This window comes from Narcine bancroftii, chromosome 4, assembly GCF_036971445.1.
Source record: "Narcine bancroftii isolate sNarBan1 chromosome 4, sNarBan1.hap1, whole genome shotgun sequence".
In the NCBI taxonomy this organism is placed as follows: Eukaryota; Metazoa; Chordata; class Chondrichthyes; order Torpediniformes; family Narcinidae; genus Narcine; species Narcine bancroftii.
The window spans coordinates 80,990,633-81,007,328 of record NC_091472.1 but is presented as its reverse complement, the minus strand read 5'-3'; the positions used below and the strand labels follow the sequence as shown (position 1 = coordinate 81,007,328).

The window sequence follows — 16,696 nt, the reverse complement described above, 5'->3', positions numbered from 1 at the left end:
TCTGTATGAATAAAGCTACAGCTCAGATTCCTTTTAACATTTCCCATCACCTTTAACATATACCCTCTACATTTAAACTCTCCTAGTTAAGGAAAAAGGCTGTGTCTATTCATCTTATCTATGCCTCTCATTATTTTATATCCCTCCAAAAGATCACTCCTCAGTTTCCCGGAAAATAACACACTCATCTATCCTGTCTCTCCCAATAACTCAGACCCGCCATTCACTCTAAATATCCTTGTGAATATTATTGCACCATTTCCAGCTTAACAACAACCTTCCTAAAGCAGGTGCTAAAACAGTAATACTGAAATACTGACAAAGGATGAAGTCTTCAAGTATCCCATAGTTTTGAATTTACCAATGAGGTCATAAGATAATGTTGATATTTTTTATGTTGTACGTATTATGGGGATCAGCTAGCATTTATTTTTAATTGGCTTTGGGAAGTAATGGTGAACCACTTTCTTGGATCTTGAAGTCCATGACTTAAATGAGTCTCACTCAACATAAAAGATTGGCTTGTATTTTTTTAGCATCATTCAGACCTCTTTAGAACAACCTAATGTCCTTCACACTTAAAAAAAATATACTACTGGAGCATAGTCATTGTTGTAATTCAGGAAATGCACTGGCCATTTTGTACACAGCAAGCTCCTGCAAAGGTGAAGATGATAATGGATAAACTCTTTCTGTGGTGTTGATTGAAGGACTGTACATTTCAAATGATATGAGATATTTATATTCATTTTAGAGAGCCGACAGTAGTTTGAGCATACAAGTCTATAAGTCTAACAAAAGATGATCCATCATATCAACTCTGGCTCAGTACTACACTTGAGTAATAACCTGGATTTATGTCTCAAACATCTAGAGTGGAACTTGAACTCGCAGATCTTTTTGAACAGTCACCACCCAGAAATTTATGTTGGAATGAAGGAAGGCTGCACTACAGAGATGACTGGGATTTTTGTGAACAGTTTTCTTCAAGGAAAGTGACATGTACCATTGTTTCATTGCTACTTATACTGCTCATGACTAAAACTACTCCGATTCTCTCCAAGTGAAGCAGAAAGAAATGTAAAAACTGTACCGTGCTTTCTGAATAGAGCAAAATGTGCACTCATTAGATCCTGTTGTAATTTCAGATAACCTTTTTCACTGTCCACTAAAATAGGAGTCATCCACAAACTCACTCTCCACTCTAACTGCATTGTGATCCAGTCACTAATATAATACCAGCACCAATATCTGAGGCACACCACTGATCAGATGGCAACAATCTGAGTTACAAACCTCCACTACTACCCTCTTTCTCCTACCTAAGTTACTCTTTTGGTCATTAGTATGCTTATAGAATCTGCTGGGATTCTCCTTGACCTTTATCAGTCAGGTTTAATGAGGCCTCCCTCATCTGAAATATTAACTGCTTCTCTTTCCACAGATGCTGTCTTGCCAGCCTAATTTTCCAGCACTTTTTCTTTTTTTTTCTTATCTGAGAGATATTAACTAAATTGTCAGGCAAGTTCTACTATTTTACCATTAACAATTGGTTACACCAAATTAGTGGCTTATGGTGCTCATATCTATCCCCATAATGCCATTTGTCTCATATCTCATAGACATTTATTTTATTCTACAGATCCTTCTCCCAGTTTTCTTCCTCCTGGAGTGGGCATGACAGAAATTGATATCGGAGAGAGGGGGAAAACACCGTTATGATGTTAAAGGTGGACAAGGCACCTATATAGTGTAAGAGAAAAATTCAATTTCCATGAATACTTTGACATAGTAGAGTGGGAGAAATGACTTTCAGTGGTTGAAGAGTCATTAACCATGGGATGCAAGTAAAAGAACATTGGCAAAATAACTTCAAGGAGATGAGGAGATTGTATTTCACACAGAAAGGTGTTGTAAACCAGAAATGTGTTGTGTCAAAGTTTGGTTATAGTGAATCTAAAGGAAACTTTCATAAGTGGTACTTGATAACTAAATATGAAAGAAAATGTACTGGCTGTGGGACAAGAGTAGTGGAATGAGATTAAATGGATAGTTCTTTCAAATAGCAGTCAGCACAATGAGCTGAATAGCCAACTGCTGGGCTAAACCATTTTATTAAACTGTGCCAGTTACCATACTGAACGAATTTGTCTCTCACATGTGCACGTTGTCTGCCCTTGACTGGGTGATATGGAATTTAAAACTTAACGGACACACTTTGGTCTCAGCAGATGCTATCAATTTCTTAAGCAAGCCATTAAAGCATTGTGCAAATTTAGTTCAATGGCCCATACAATTGCCTGTTAAAACTATGCTCAGTCTTCATGTTGTTATGCCATGTGATAATTACATACTAATGCATGATAGCATCTCAGTTGTTAAAATTTATACTTATTGGTGCATTTAAGTGGTAAATGAGTCCAGCCAAAACAAGTGTTTTGCTTACACTATGCTTTAAATATTATCCAGAGTAAAACATGAAAAGTCTACAGACTCTGTAATTGAAGTAAAAACACAATGCAGTGGTGAAAACAAGTTTGAGGTATCCAACGCAACTCAGCAGGCGAGACAGTAAACTTTATATAGAAACATAAAGATACATAACCAATGTTTTGGGCTTGAGCCCTTCATCCAGATAGGGATAAAATGTAGGCAGGTGCCCAAACATTCAAATTTCGGCAGCCTGGTCTTTGAGAGAGAAGATTCTGAGGAAGCAGCTGACCCTTGAAGGGCACCAGTGCAGGACAACACCATTCCACCTTTCAGTGAGAATGAAAAGCCTGGGAGAGAACCTTATAACAGTGGACTAGCATGGCTGAAGGCCTCATACCAGGCCACAGTTGCTAGCACCTGGTATCAGGGTTGGGATTTGTGAGGGTGCTGATGGTAAGCAGGGCTCCTAAAGGGCCTTAGAAATCTGACTGCTTCCCAATTTCTTAAGGGTTGCGGAGAGTGCCTTGGATGCCTCAAACTTGTTTTCACCACTGGATTTGGCAGGAGACCATGCAGCTGCAGAAGTTATGAGGGCACAGGAGATGGCAGCATTGGATGAGGTGGCAGGATCCACAGATACTTGATGACTCTGAATGGGCTCTCTTTACTCATTTTTTTTCTTCGTAATAGTGGCACTGGACTAGTGGTGCTTCTTTGTATGCCTTTACAAAGACGACCAGAACAAGTAAGAACAACCACACATCCCCATGTCCCCTGATGATCTTCTACTGTCAGGTTGCCTTCAGGAGAATGAATCCAAGGAAAGCATCTGGATGGACAGAGTACAACCTCAGTTGACCAATGCCAATGTATTCACAGAGATCTTCAACATCTCACCCCCAGTGGAGCGTGGTACCCATCTGTTTCCAACAGGCCTCACTCGTACTTTTGCCCAAGAAGCGAGTGGTAAATTGTCTAAATGATCTCCAACCAGCGGCACTCACATCCACAGTGATGAATGAGAGGCTGGTCTTGAAGCCTATCACCTCCTGTCTGAGTAACAACATGGATCTGTTCCAATAGCTTACCACAGCAGATGCCATCTCACTGGCTCTACACAAAGCCCTGAAACACCCAGACAGAAAAGATGCATACATCAGGATGCTCTTTATTAACTATAGTTCAGCACTCAACACCATCATCCCCTCAAAACTGATCTGCAAATTCCAAGTCCTTTACCTCAGTATCCCACTGTATAATTGGATCCTGGATTTCCTCACGTCCAGACCACAATCAGTGAAGATTGGTAAGAACATCTCTTCCACAATCTCCACCAGTACAGGAGCAACAAACGGCTGCATTCTATATTGTTCTGCTCTATTTGCTGTACATCTATGACTGTGTGGCTCATTACAACAATAATATCATTTACAAATTTGCTGTCGATGCCACAGAAGTGGGATGTATAAAAAAGTGTGATGAATCGCCATGTAGGCAAGAAATTGAAAGCTTGGCTGAATGGTCTTCTAATAGTAACATCATACTCAATGTAACCAAAACCAATAAGCTGATTGTGGACTTTAGGAGTAGAAAGGTCTGTAAAAGATAGTGGACACAGCCCAGTACATCACAGGCAAAAGTCTCCCCACCATTGAGAAAATCTATAGGGAGCGTTGCCATTGGAAAGCAGCAACAATTATTAAGGATTCATCCCACTTGCTGCTGCTACAAGACTCATACCACCAGGTTCAGGAACAGGTGCTACCCCTCCACCATCAGACTCCTAACAACAACCTCAATCAGGGGCTCATTTAATGACTCTTGCTTTGAATATTATTTATGAATATTTATTTTTTAATATTTTATAGTCAGTTTGTTTAGACTTCTTTCTTTGTTTACATAAGAACCATAGAACACTACAGCACAGAAAACAGGCTATTTGGCCCCTCTAGTCTGTGCTGAAATATCATTCCACTTGTCCCACTGAGCTGCACCCATTCCAAACCTCTCCAATTATCCAATTTATTCTTAAAACTTAAGGGTGAGCCTGAATTAGCCACGTCAGATAGCAGCTTGTTCCACACTCCCACCATTCTATGAGTGAAGAAGTTCCCCCTAATGCTCCCGCTAAACCTTTCCCCTTTCACCCTCAAGCCACGTTCTCTCTTTTCTATACCTATCTTTTCTTGAGTACAGTTTAATTGCACAACTAATAAATAGAAATTCTGCCTGGCCTGTAGAAAAAGGAATCTCAGGATTGTGTGTGATAACACAGATGCACTCTGACAATAAATTTGAACTTTGAAACAATTTTAGTGTCAATTTAGTTCAAGGCCTTGAATGGAATTTTGGTTGTCAGGGTTAAACACTGACTGTATTGAACAGTTAATCATCACGTGTACCAAGATAAAGTTAAAAGTTTGTTTTGTAATAAGCAGGAAAGTCAACTCATACTTAAGTAGAACAGAAAGACTGTAATATAATGTTACTGTAAATGAAAAAGTGCAGGGTATAATGTTACTAGGACAAAGTGCAGGGTATAGAAAAAAAAGAGTTAAACAATGCAAGGGCATCATCTTTTTACCAATGAAAGGGCCATTCATTAGTCTGGACACAGCAGAAAAGAAACTTTCTTGAATCTACAGGTTTATGTTTTCAAGCTCCTATATCTTGTGTGAAGGAGGGAAAGAGAGTGAGACCAAGATGGGGTGTGTCCTTAACTCTTAACTCTATTGGCTGCTTTCCCAAGGGAACTGGAGGTGTAGGGGGAAGCTGTGGTGGTGGGAGAGGGGTGGTGGGGGGGGGGGGGCAGGGGAGGGGTGCGTGGGGAGTCGAGATGTGTGTTGGCCTGAGCTGCGATCATGACTCTGCAGTTTCTTGTAGTTTAGGTCGAGCAGTTCTCATTAAGCTGTGATGCATCTGGACAGGATACTTTCTATGGGGTGTCTATAAAATTTGTTATGAGTCATTGGGAATGTGTCAAAATTCTTTAGGTTTCTGAGGAACTGGAGTCATGGGTGTTCTTTCTTGGATGTAGCATCAACTTGGAGGGACTGAATAGATAGGTTCACAGTATATTATTTATCAGTATAATAATGGCACAATCATTAAGATACTGGAACTATTACTCCTAACCTGTCAGTTATGGAATTTAAATTCTGATAAATCTAATTTAGAAATTTAAAACCACTAGACATCATAATGCTACCAAATTGCTGTGAAAATTCAGCTAGAGCAGGTGTACTTAGTTAGGATGACAGGTGACATCAGAATGAAGTAAAATGGCTGCCTCTGCAATGGCAAGCCTTTCAAGATGGCAGTGCATCTCAATGTTGAACATTTTCTAGCAAACAGGAGTTGGAGCAATTGAGCGGGAGAGCAAACTTCTTTAAATAGATGAGAGGTCTTAGAGGAGTGGGCATTGTGGGAGTGGCCATCATGTGAGTTGGCCAGAGTTAGAGTGGGGAGTTCAGGCTTTGGCTCAAGTGGCTTCAGCAAGAAGAGGCTGAGATGGTGGTGCAGTTGCTGAGGTAAGGACAACCCTACCAAGGAACAAAAAACGACCTAACTGTATCAAACTGTGTTATGGAATTGGAACTGGAAGTGGATGAAATCCTTTCTTTTTATATTTGCAGCCCAATGGAAGCTGATTCTAGCCATATAAACCCATGCCACCCATTTACACCCAAATTAACGTACAACCCCATATATTTTGGAGGATGGGAGGAAACTGGAGCATCTGGGGTAACACAAGAAAATGTACAAACTCCATACAGACAGCATCAGATTTTAACTTGTGTCACTGGCTCTGTAATAGCGCTGCACTAACTGCCATGCTAACTGATAAGGGTAGGGCAGTAGATATAGTGTATTTGGATTTTAGTAAGGCATTTGGCAAGGTGCCCCGTTGTAGACTCATTCAGAAAGTCATGATGATTGGGATCCATGGATCCTTGCCTGTGTAGATTCAGAACTGAGAAAGCAGAGGGTATTAGTAGATGGAATCTATTTTGTCTGGAGGTTATTGACTAGTAGATTTCTGCAGGGGTCTATTTTGTGACCCCTGCTCTTTGTGAGTTTTAGAAATGACCTGGCAAAAAGTGGAGGGATGGGTTAGTAAGTTCAGATTTCAGATTTATTGTCAGACTAGATTCCTTTCTCCTGCGGGCATGGCTAAATTGCCACTAATTGGTAGTGCAAAAATAAACTGTGCACAATGTAAATATGTAAACAAACAAAAGAACTGTAAACAGATATTGAATGTAAATAAAATGACTGTGCAATACAGGGAGAGCAAAGAAAATCAATAAAGTGCACAAGTAAGAGTCCTTAAATGAATCCCTGATTAAGTTTGAGAAGTCTGATGGCAGAGGGATAGCAACTGTTCTTGAACATGCTAGTGCGAATCTTGTGGCACCTATACCTCTTTCCTGAAGGCAGCAGTGAGAATAGTGCAGATGCTGGGTGGTGTGGATCTTTGATAGTTGTGGCTGCTCTCCGACGGCAGTGTTCCCTGTAGATGTACTCAAAGTAGGGAGGGTTTTGCCTGTGATGTCCTGGGCTGCATCCACTACCTTTTGAAGGGCTTTACACTCAGGGGTATTGGTGTTCCCATACTGGACCATGATGTAGCTGTGCAGCACACTTTCCACCACACTTCTGCAGAAGTTTATTAGGGTTTCTGAAGTGATACAAAAATCTCCAAACTCCTCAGGAAGTTGAGGTGCTGACGTGCTTTCTTCATGATGCCATTGGTGTGTTGAATCCAGGAAAGATCCTCCAAGAGAGTGACTCTCAAGAACCTAAATTTGCTCACTCTCTCCACCTCTGATCCCCCAATGATCACTGGATTGTAAACTCTGGCTTTTCTTCAAAAGTCAACAATCAGCACCTTAGTTTTGGTGACATTGAGTGCGAGTTTGTTGTTGGTGCACCATTCAGCCAAGTTTTCAATCTCCCTCCTGCGAGTTTGTTGTTGGTGCACCATTCAGCCAAGTTTTCAATCTCCCTCCTGCGAGTTTGTTGTTGGTGCACCATTCAGCCAAGTTTTCAATCTCCCTCCTGCGAGTTTGTTGTTGGTGCACCATTCAGCCAAGTTTTCAATCTCCCTCCTGCGAGTTTGTTGTTGGTGCACCATTCAGCCAAGTTTTCAATCTCCCTCCTGCGAGTTTGTTGTTGGTGCACCATTCAGCCAAGTTTTCAATCTCCCTCCTGCGAGTTTGTTGTTGGTGCACCATTCAGCCAAGTTTTCAATCTCCCTCCTGCGAGTTTGTTGTTGGTGCACCATTCAGCCAAGTTTTCAATCTCCCTCCTGCGAGTTTGTTGTTGGTGCACCATTCAGCCAAGTTTTCAATCTCCCTCCTGCGAGTTTGTTGTTGGTGCACCATTCAGCCAAGTTTTCAATCTCCCTCCTGCGAGTTTGTTGTTGGTGCACCATTCAGCCAAGTTTTCAATCTCCCTCCTGCGAGTTTGTTGTTGGTGCACCATTCAGCCAAGTTTTCAATCTCCCTCCTGCGAGTTTGTTGTTGGTGCACCATTCAGCCAAGTTTTCAATCTCCCTCCTGCGAGTTTGTTGTTGGTGCACCATTCAGCCAAGTTTTCAATCTCCCTCCTGCGAGTTTGTTGTTGGTGCACCATTCAGCCAAGTTTTCAATCTCCCTCCTGCGAGTTTGTTGTTGGTGCACCATTCAGCCAAGTTTTCAATCTCCCTCCTGCGAGTTTGTTGTTGGTGCACCATTCAGCCAAGTTTTCAATCTCCCTCCTGCGAGTTTGTTGTTGGTGCACCATTCAGCCAAGTTTTCAATCTCCCTCCTGCGAGTTTGTTGTTGGTGCACCATTCAGCCAAGTTTTCAATCTCCCTCCTGCGAGTTTGTTGTTGGTGCACCATTCAGCCAAGTTTTCAATCTCCCTCCTGCGAGTTTGTTGTTGGTGCACCATTCAGCCAAGTTTTCAATCTCCCTCCTGCGAGTTTGTTGTTGGTGCACCATTCAGCCAAGTTTTCAATCTCCCTCCTGCGAGTTTGTTGTTGGTGCACCATTCAGCCAAGTTTTCAATCTCCCTCCTGCGAGTTTGTTGTTGGTGCACCATTCAGCCAAGTTTTCAATCTCCCTCCTGCGAGTTTGTTGTTGGTGCACCATTCAGCCAAGTTTTCAATCTCCCTCCTGCGAGTTTGTTGTTGGTGCACCATTCAGCCAAGTTTTCAATCTCCCTCCTGCGAGTTTGTTGTTGGTGCACCATTCAGCCAAGTTTTCAATCTCCCTCCTGCGAGTTTGTTGTTGGTGCACCATTCAGCCAAGTTTTCAATCTCCCTCCTGCGAGTTTGTTGTTGGTGCACCATTCAGCCAAGTTTTCAATCTCCCTCCTGCGAGTTTGTTGTTGGTGCACCATTCAGCCAAGTTTTCAATCTCCCTCCTGCGAGTTTGTTGTTGGTGCACCATTCAGCCAAGTTTTCAATCTCCCTCCTGCGAGTTTGTTGTTGGTGCACCATTCAGCCAAGTTTTCAATCTCCCTCCTGCGAGTTTGTTGTTGGTGCACCATTCAGCCAAGTTTTCAATCTCCCTCCTGCGAGTTTGTTGTTGGTGCACCATTCAGCCAAGTTTTCAATCTCCCTCCTGCGAGTTTGTTGTTGGTGCACCATTCAGCCAAGTTTTCAATCTCCCTCCTGCGAGTTTGTTGTTGGTGCACCATTCAGCCAAGTTTTCAATCTCCCTCCTGCGAGTTTGTTGTTGGTGCACCATTCAGCCAAGTTTTCAATCTCCCTCCTGCGAGTTTGTTGTTGGTGCACCATTCAGCCAAGTTTTCAATCTCCCTCCTGCGAGTTTGTTGTTGGTGCACCATTCAGCCAAGTTTTCAATCTCCCTCCTGCGAGTTTGTTGTTGGTGCACCATTCAGCCAAGTTTTCAATCTCCCTCCTGCGAGTTTGTTGTTGGTGCACCATTCAGCCAAGTTTTCAATCTCCCTCCTGCGAGTTTGTTGTTGGTGCACCATTCAGCCAAGTTTTCAATCTCCCTCCTGCGAGTTTGTTGTTGGTGCACCATTCAGCCAAGTTTTCAATCTCCCTCCTGCGAGTTTGTTGTTGGTGCACCATTCAGCCAAGTTTTCAATCTCCCTCCTGCGAGTTTGTTGTTGGTGCACCATTCAGCCAAGTTTTCAATCTCCCTCCTGCGAGTTTGTTGTTGGTGCACCATTCAGCCAAGTTTTCAATCTCCCTCCTGCGAGTTTGTTGTTGGTGCACCATTCAGCCAAGTTTTCAATCTCCCTCCTGCGAGTTTGTTGTTGGTGCACCATTCAGCCAAGTTTTCAATCTCCCTCCTGCGAGTTTGTTGTTGGTGCACCATTCAGCCAAGTTTTCAATCTCCCTCCTGCGAGTTTGTTGTTGGTGCACCATTCAGCCAAGTTTTCAATCTCCCTCCTGCGAGTTTGTTGTTGGTGCACCATTCAGCCAAGTTTTCAATCTCCCTCCTGCGAGTTTGTTGTTGGTGCACCATTCAGCCAAGTTTTCAATCTCCCTCCTGCGAGTTTGTTGTTGGTGCACCATTCAGCCAAGTTTTCAATCTCCCTCCTGCGAGTTTGTTGTTGGTGCACCATTCAGCCAAGTTTTCAATCTCCCTCCTGCGAGTTTGTTGTTGGTGCACCATTCAGCCAAGTTTTCAATCTCCCTCCTGCGAGTTTGTTGTTGGTGCACCATTCAGCCAAGTTTTCAATCTCCCTCCTGCGAGTTTGTTGTTGGTGCACCATTCAGCCAAGTTTTCAATCTCCCTCCTGCGAGTTTGTTGTTGGTGCACCATTCAGCAAGTTTTCAATCTCCCTCCTGCGAGTTTGTTGTTGGTGCACCATTCAGCCAAGTTTTCAATCTCCCTCCTGCGAGTTTGTTGTTGGTGCACCATTCAGCCAAGTTTTCAATCTCCCTCCTGCGAGTTTGTTGTTGGTGCACCATTCAGCCAAGTTTTCAATCTCCCTCCTGCGAGTTTGTTGTTGGTGCACCATTCAGCCAAGTTTTCAATCTCCCTCCTGCGAGTTTGTTGTTGGTGCACCATTCAGCCAAGTTTTCAATCTCCCTCCTGCGAGTTTGTTGTTGGTGCACCATTCAGCCAAGTTTTCAATCTCCCTCCTGCGAGTTTGTTGTTGGTGCACCATTCAGCCAAGTTTTCAATCTCCCTCCTGCGAGTTTGTTGTTGGTGCACCATTCAGCCAAGTTTTCAATCTCCCTCCTGCGAGTTTGTTGTTGGTGCACCATTCAGCCAAGTTTTCAATCTCCCTCCTGCGAGTTTGTTGTTGGTGCACCATTCAGCCAAGTTTTCAATCTCCCTCCTGCGAGTTTGTTGTTGGTGCACCATTCAGCCAAGTTTTCAATCTCCCTCCTGCGAGTTTGTTGTTGGTGCACCATTCAGCCAAGTTTTCAATCTCCCTCCTGCGAGTTTGTTGTTGGTGCACCATTCAGCCAAGTTTTCAATCTCCCTCCTGCGAGTTTGTTGTTGGTGCACCATTCAGCCAAGTTTTCAATCTCCCTCCTGCGAGTTTGTTGTTGGTGCACCATTCAGCCAAGTTTTCAATCTCCCTCCTGCGAGTTTGTTGTTGGTGCACCATTCAGCCAAGTTTTCAATCTCCCTCCTGCGAGTTTGTTGTTGGTGCACCATTCAGCCAAGTTTTCAATCTCCCTCCTGCGAGTTTGTTGTTGGTGCACCATTCAGCCAAGTTTTCAATCTCCCTCCTGCGAGTTTGTTGTTGGTGCACCATTCAGCCAAGTTTTCAATCTCCCTCCTGCGAGTTTGTTGTTGGTGCACCATTCAGCCAAGTTTTCAATCTCCCTCCTGCGAGTTTGTTGTTGGTGCACCATTCAGCCAAGTTTTCAATCTCCCTCCTGCGAGTTTGTTGTTGGTGCACCATTCAGCCAAGTTTTCAATCTCCCTCCTGCGAGTTTGTTGTTGGTGCACCATTCAGCCAAGTTTTCAATCTCCCTCCTGCGAGTTTGTTGTTGGTGCACCATTCAGCCAAGTTTTCAATCTCCCTCCTGCGAGTTTGTTGTTGGTGCACCATTCAGCCAAGTTTTCAATCTCCCTCCTGCGAGTTTGTTGTTGGTGCACCATTCAGCAAGTTTTCAATCTCCCTCCTGCGAGTTTGTTGTTGGTGCACCATTCAGCCAAGTTTTCAATCTCCCTCCTGCGAGTTTGTTGTTGGTGCACCATTCAGCCAAGTTTTCAATCTCCCTCCTGCGAGTTTGTTGTTGGTGCACCATTCAGCCAAGTTTTCAATCTCCCTCCTGCGAGTTTGTTGTTGGTGCACCATTCAGCCAAGTTTTCAATCTCCCTCCTGCGAGTTTGTTGTTGGTGCACCATTCAGCCAAGTTTTCAATCTCCCTCCTGCGAGTTTGTTGTTGGTGCACCATTCAGCCAAGTTTTCAATCTCCCTCCTGCGAGTTTGTTGTTGGTGCACCATTCAGCCAAGTTTTCAATCTCCCTCCTGCGAGTTTGTTGTTGGTGCACCATTCAGCCAAGTTTTCAATCTCCCTCCTGCGAGTTTGTTGTTGGTGCACCATTCAGCCAAGTTTCAATCTCCCTCCTGCGAGTTTGTTGTTGGTGCACCATTCAGCCAAGTTTTCAATCTCCCTCCTGCGAGTTTGTTGTTGGTGCACCATTCAGCCAAGTTTTCAATCTCCCTCCTGCGAGTTTGTTGTTGGTGCACCATTCAGCCAAGTTTTCAATCTCCCTCCTGCGAGTTTGTTGTTGGTGCACCATTCAGCCAAGTTTTCAATCTCCCTCCTGCGAGTTTGTTGTTGGTGCACCATTCAGCCAAGTTTTCAATCTCCCTCCTGCGAGTTTGTTGTTGGTGCACCATTCAGCCAAGTTTTCAATCTCCCTCCTGCGAGTTTGTTGTTGGTGCACCATTCAGCCAAGTTTTCAATCTCCCTCCTGCGAGTTTGTTGTTGGTGCACCATTCAGCCAAGTTTTCAATCTCCCTCCTGCGAGTTTGTTGTTGGTGCACCATTCAGCCAAGTTTTCAATCTCCCTCCTGCGAGTTTGTTGTTGGTGCACCATTCAGCCAAGTTTTCAATCTCCCTCCTGCGAGTTTGTTGTTGGTGCACCATTCAGCCAAGTTTTCAATCTCCCTCCTGCGAGTTTGTTGTTGGTGCACCATTCAGCCAAGTTTTCAATCTCCCTCCTGCGAGTTTGTTGTTGGTGCACCATTCAGCCAAGTTTTCAATCTCCCTCCTGCGAGTTTGTTGTTGGTGCACCATTCAGCCAAGTTTTCAATCTCCCTCCTGCGAGTTTGTTGTTGGTGCACCATTCAGCCAAGTTTCAATCTCGACAATCTCCTCCTGCGAGTTTGTTGTTGGTGCACCATTCAGCCAAGTTTTCAATCTCCCTCCTGCGAGTTTGTTGTTGGTGCACCATTCAGCCAAGTTTTCAATCTCCCTCCTGCGAGTTTGTTGTTGGTGCACCATTCAGCCAAGTTTTCAATCTCCCTCCTGCGAGTTTGTTGTTGGTGCACCATTCAGCCAAGTTTTCAATCTCCCTCCTGCGAGTTTGTTGTTGGTGCACCATTCAGCCAAGTTTTCAATCTCCCTCCTGCGAGTTTGTTGTTGGTGCACCATTCAGCCAAGTTTTCAATCTCCCTCCTGCGAGTTTGTTGTTGGTGCACCATTCAGCCAAGTTTTCAATCTCCCTCCTGCGAGTTTGTTGTTGGTGCACCATTCAGCCAAGTTTTCAATCTCCCTCCTGCGAGTTTGTTGTTGGTGCACCATTCAGCCAAGTTTTCAATCTCCCTCCTGCGAGTTTGTTGTTGGTGCACCATTCAGCCAAGTTTTCAATCTCCCTCCTGCGAGTTTGTTGTTGGTGCACCATTCAGCCAAGTTTTCAATCTCCCTCCTGCGAGTTTGTTGTTGGTGCACCATTCAGCCAAGTTTTCAATCTCCCTCCTGCGAGTTTGTTGTTGGTGCACCATTCAGCCAAGTTTTCAATCTCCCTCCTGCGAGTTTGTTGTTGGTGCACCATTCAGCCAAGTTTTCAATCTCCCTCCTGCGAGTTTGTTGTTGGTGCACCATTCAGCCAAGTTTTCAATCTCCCTCCTGCGAGTTTGTTGTTGGTGCACCATTCAGCCAAGTTTTCAATCTCCCTCCTGCGAGTTTGTTGTTGGTGCACCATTCAGCCAAGTTTTCAATCTCCCTCCTGCGAGTTTGTTGTTGGTGCACCATTCAGCCAAGTTTTCAATCTCCCTCCTGCGAGTTTGTTGTTGGTGCACCATTCAGCCAAGTTTTCAATCTCCCTCCTGCGAGTTTGTTGTTGGTGCACCATTCAGCCAAGTTTTCAATCTCCCTCCTGCGAGTTTGTTGTTGGTGCACCATTCAGCCAAGTTTTCAATCTCCCTCCTGCGAGTTTGTTGTTGGTGCACCATTCAGCCAAGTTTTCAATCTCCCTCCTGCGAGTTTGTTGTTGGTGCACCATTCAGCCAAGTTTTCAATCTCCCTCCTGCGAGTTTGTTGTTGGTGCACCATTCAGCCAAGTTTTCAATCTCCCTCCTGCGAGTTTGTTGTTGGTGCACCATTCAGCCAAGTTTTCAATCTCCCTCCTGCGAGTTTGTTGTTGGTGCACCATTCAGCCAAGTTTTCAATCTCCCTCCTGCGAGTTTGTTGTTGGTGCACCATTCAGCCAAGTTTTCAATCTCCCTCCTGCGAGTTTGTTGTTGGTGCACCATTCAGCCAAGTTTTCAATCTCCCTCCTGCGAGTTTGTTGTTGGTGCACCATTCAGCCAAGTTTTCAATCTCCCTCCTGCGAGTTTGTTGTTGGTGCACCATTCAGCCAAGTTTTCAATCTCCCTCCTGCGAGTTTGTTGTTGGTGCACCATTCAGCCAAGTTTTCAATCTCCCTCCTGCGAGTTTGTTGTTGGTGCACCATTCAGCCAAGTTTTCAATCTCCCTCCTGCGAGTTTGTTGTTGGTGCACCATTCAGCCAAGTTTTCAATCTCCCTCCTGCGAGTTTGTTGTTGGTGCACCATTCAGCCAAGTTTTCAATCTCCCTCCTGCGAGTTTGTTGTTGGTGCACCATTCAGCCAAGTTTTCAATCTCCCTCCTGCGAGTTTGTTGTTGGTGCACCATTCAGCCAAGTTTTCAATCTCCCTCCTGCGAGTTTGTTGTTGGTGCACCATTCAGCCAAGTTTTCAATCTCCCTCCTGCGAGTTTGTTGTTGGTGCACCATTCAGCCAAGTTTTCAATCTCCCTCCTGCGAGTTTGTTGTTGGTGCACCATTCAGCCAAGTTTTCAATCTCCCTCCTGCGAGTTTGTTGTTGGTGCACCATTCAGCCAAGTTTTCAATCTCCCTCCTGCGAGTTTGTTGTTGGTGCACCATTCAGCCAAGTTTTCAATCTCCCTCCTGCGAGTTTGTTGTTGGTGCACCATTCAGCCAAGTTTTCAATCTCCCTCCTGCGAGTTTGTTGTTGGTGCACCATTCAGCCAAGTTTTCAATCTCCCTCCTGCGAGTTTGTTGTTGGTGCACCATTCAGCCAAGTTTTCAATCTCCCTCCTGCGAGTTTGTTGTTGGTGCACCATTCAGCCAAGTTTTCAATCTCCCTCCTGCGAGTTTGTTGTTGGTGCACCATTCAGCCAAGTTTTCAATCTCCCTCCTGCGAGTTTGTTGTTGGTGCACCATTCAGCCAAGTTTTCAATCTCCCTCCTGCGAGTTTGTTGTTGGTGCACCATTCAGCCAAGTTTTCAATCTCCCTCCTGCGAGTTTGTTGTTGGTGCACCATTCAGCCAAGTTTTCAATCTCCCTCCTGCGAGTTTGTTGTTGGTGCACCATTCAGCCAAGTTTTCAATCTCCCTCCTGCGAGTTTGTTGTTGGTGCACCATTCAGCCAAGTTTTCAATCTCCCTCCTGCGAGTTTGTTGTTGGTGCACCATTCAGCCAAGTTTTCAATCTCCCTCCTGCGAGTTTGTTGTTGGTGCACCATTCAGCCAAGTTTTCAATCTCCCTCCTGCGAGTTTGTTGTTGGTGCACCATTCAGCCAAGTTTTCAATCTCCCTCCTGCGAGTTTGTTGTTGGTGCACCATTCAGCCAAGTTTTCAATCTCCCTCCTGCGAGTTTGTTGTTGGTGCACCATTCAGCCAAGTTTTCAATCTCCCTCCTGCGAGTTTGTTGTTGGTGCACCATTCAGCCAAGTTTTCAATCTCCCTCCTGCGAGTTTGTTGTTGGTGCACCATTCAGCCAAGTTTTCAATCTCCCTCCTGCGAGTTTGTTGTTGGTGCACCATTCAGCCAAGTTTTCAATCTCCCTCCTGCGAGTTTGTTGTTGGTGCACCATTCAGCCAAGTTTTCAATCTCCCTCCTGCGAGTTTGTTGTTGGTGCACCATTCAGCCAAGTTTTCAATCTCCCTCCTGCGAGTTTGTTGTTGGTGCACCATTCAGCCAAGTTTTCAATCTCCCTCCTGCGAGTTTGTTGTTGGTGCACCATTCAGCCAAGTTTTCAATCTCCCTCCTGCGAGTTTGTTGTTGGTGCACCATTCAGCCAAGTTTTCAATCTCCCTCCTGCGAGTTTGTTGTTGGTGCACCATTCAGCCAAGTTTTCAATCTCCCTCCTGCGAGTTTGTTGTTGGTGCACCATTCAGCCAAGTTTTCAATCTCCCTCCTGCGAGTTTGTTGTTGGTGCACCATTCAGCCAAGTTTTCAATCTCCCTCCTGCGAGTTTGTTGTTGGTGCACCATTCAGCCAAGTTTTCAATCTCCCTCCTGCGAGTTTGTTGTTGGTGCACCATTCAGCCAAGTTTTCAATCTCCCTCCTGCGAGTTTGTTGTTGGTGCACCATTCAGCCAAGTTTTCAATCTCCCTCCTGCGAGTTTGTTGTTGGTGCACCATTCAGCCAAGTTTTCAATCTCCCTCCTGCGAGTTTGTTGTTGGTGCACCATTCAGCCAAGTTTTCAATCTCCCTCCTGCGAGTTTGTTGTTGGTGCACCATTCAGCCAAGTTTTCAATCTCCCTCCTGCGAGTTTGTTGTTGGTGCACCATTCAGCCAAGTTTTCAATCTCCCTCCTGCGAGTTTGTTGTTGGTGCACCATTCAGCCAAGTTTTCAATCTCCCTCCTGCGAGTTTGTTGTTGGTGCACCATTCAGCCAAGTTTTCAATCTCCCTCCTGCGAGTTTGTTGTTGGTGCACCATTCAGCCAAGTTTTCAATCTCCCTCCTGCGAGTTTGTTGTTGGTGCACCATTCAGCCAAGTTTTCAATCTCCCTCCTGCGAGTTTGTTGTTGGTGCACCATTCAGCCAAGTTTTCAATCTCCC

At 44.7% G+C, this 16,696-nt stretch overlaps 1 long non-coding RNA gene across 2 annotated transcripts in view; it reads left to right on the top strand.

Moving 5' to 3' along the window:
* Nucleotides 1-16,696, top strand: part of LOC138760738 (uncharacterized) — an 83,001-nt gene that overhangs the window by 42,063 nt on the left and 24,242 nt on the right. For both annotated transcript variants that reach the window (XR_011355841.1, XR_011355842.1), the window contains exon 2: nt 1,643-1,752. This is a non-coding gene — a long non-coding RNA (uncharacterized lncRNA). The remainder of the gene's footprint in view (nt 1-1,642; nt 1,753-16,696) is intronic.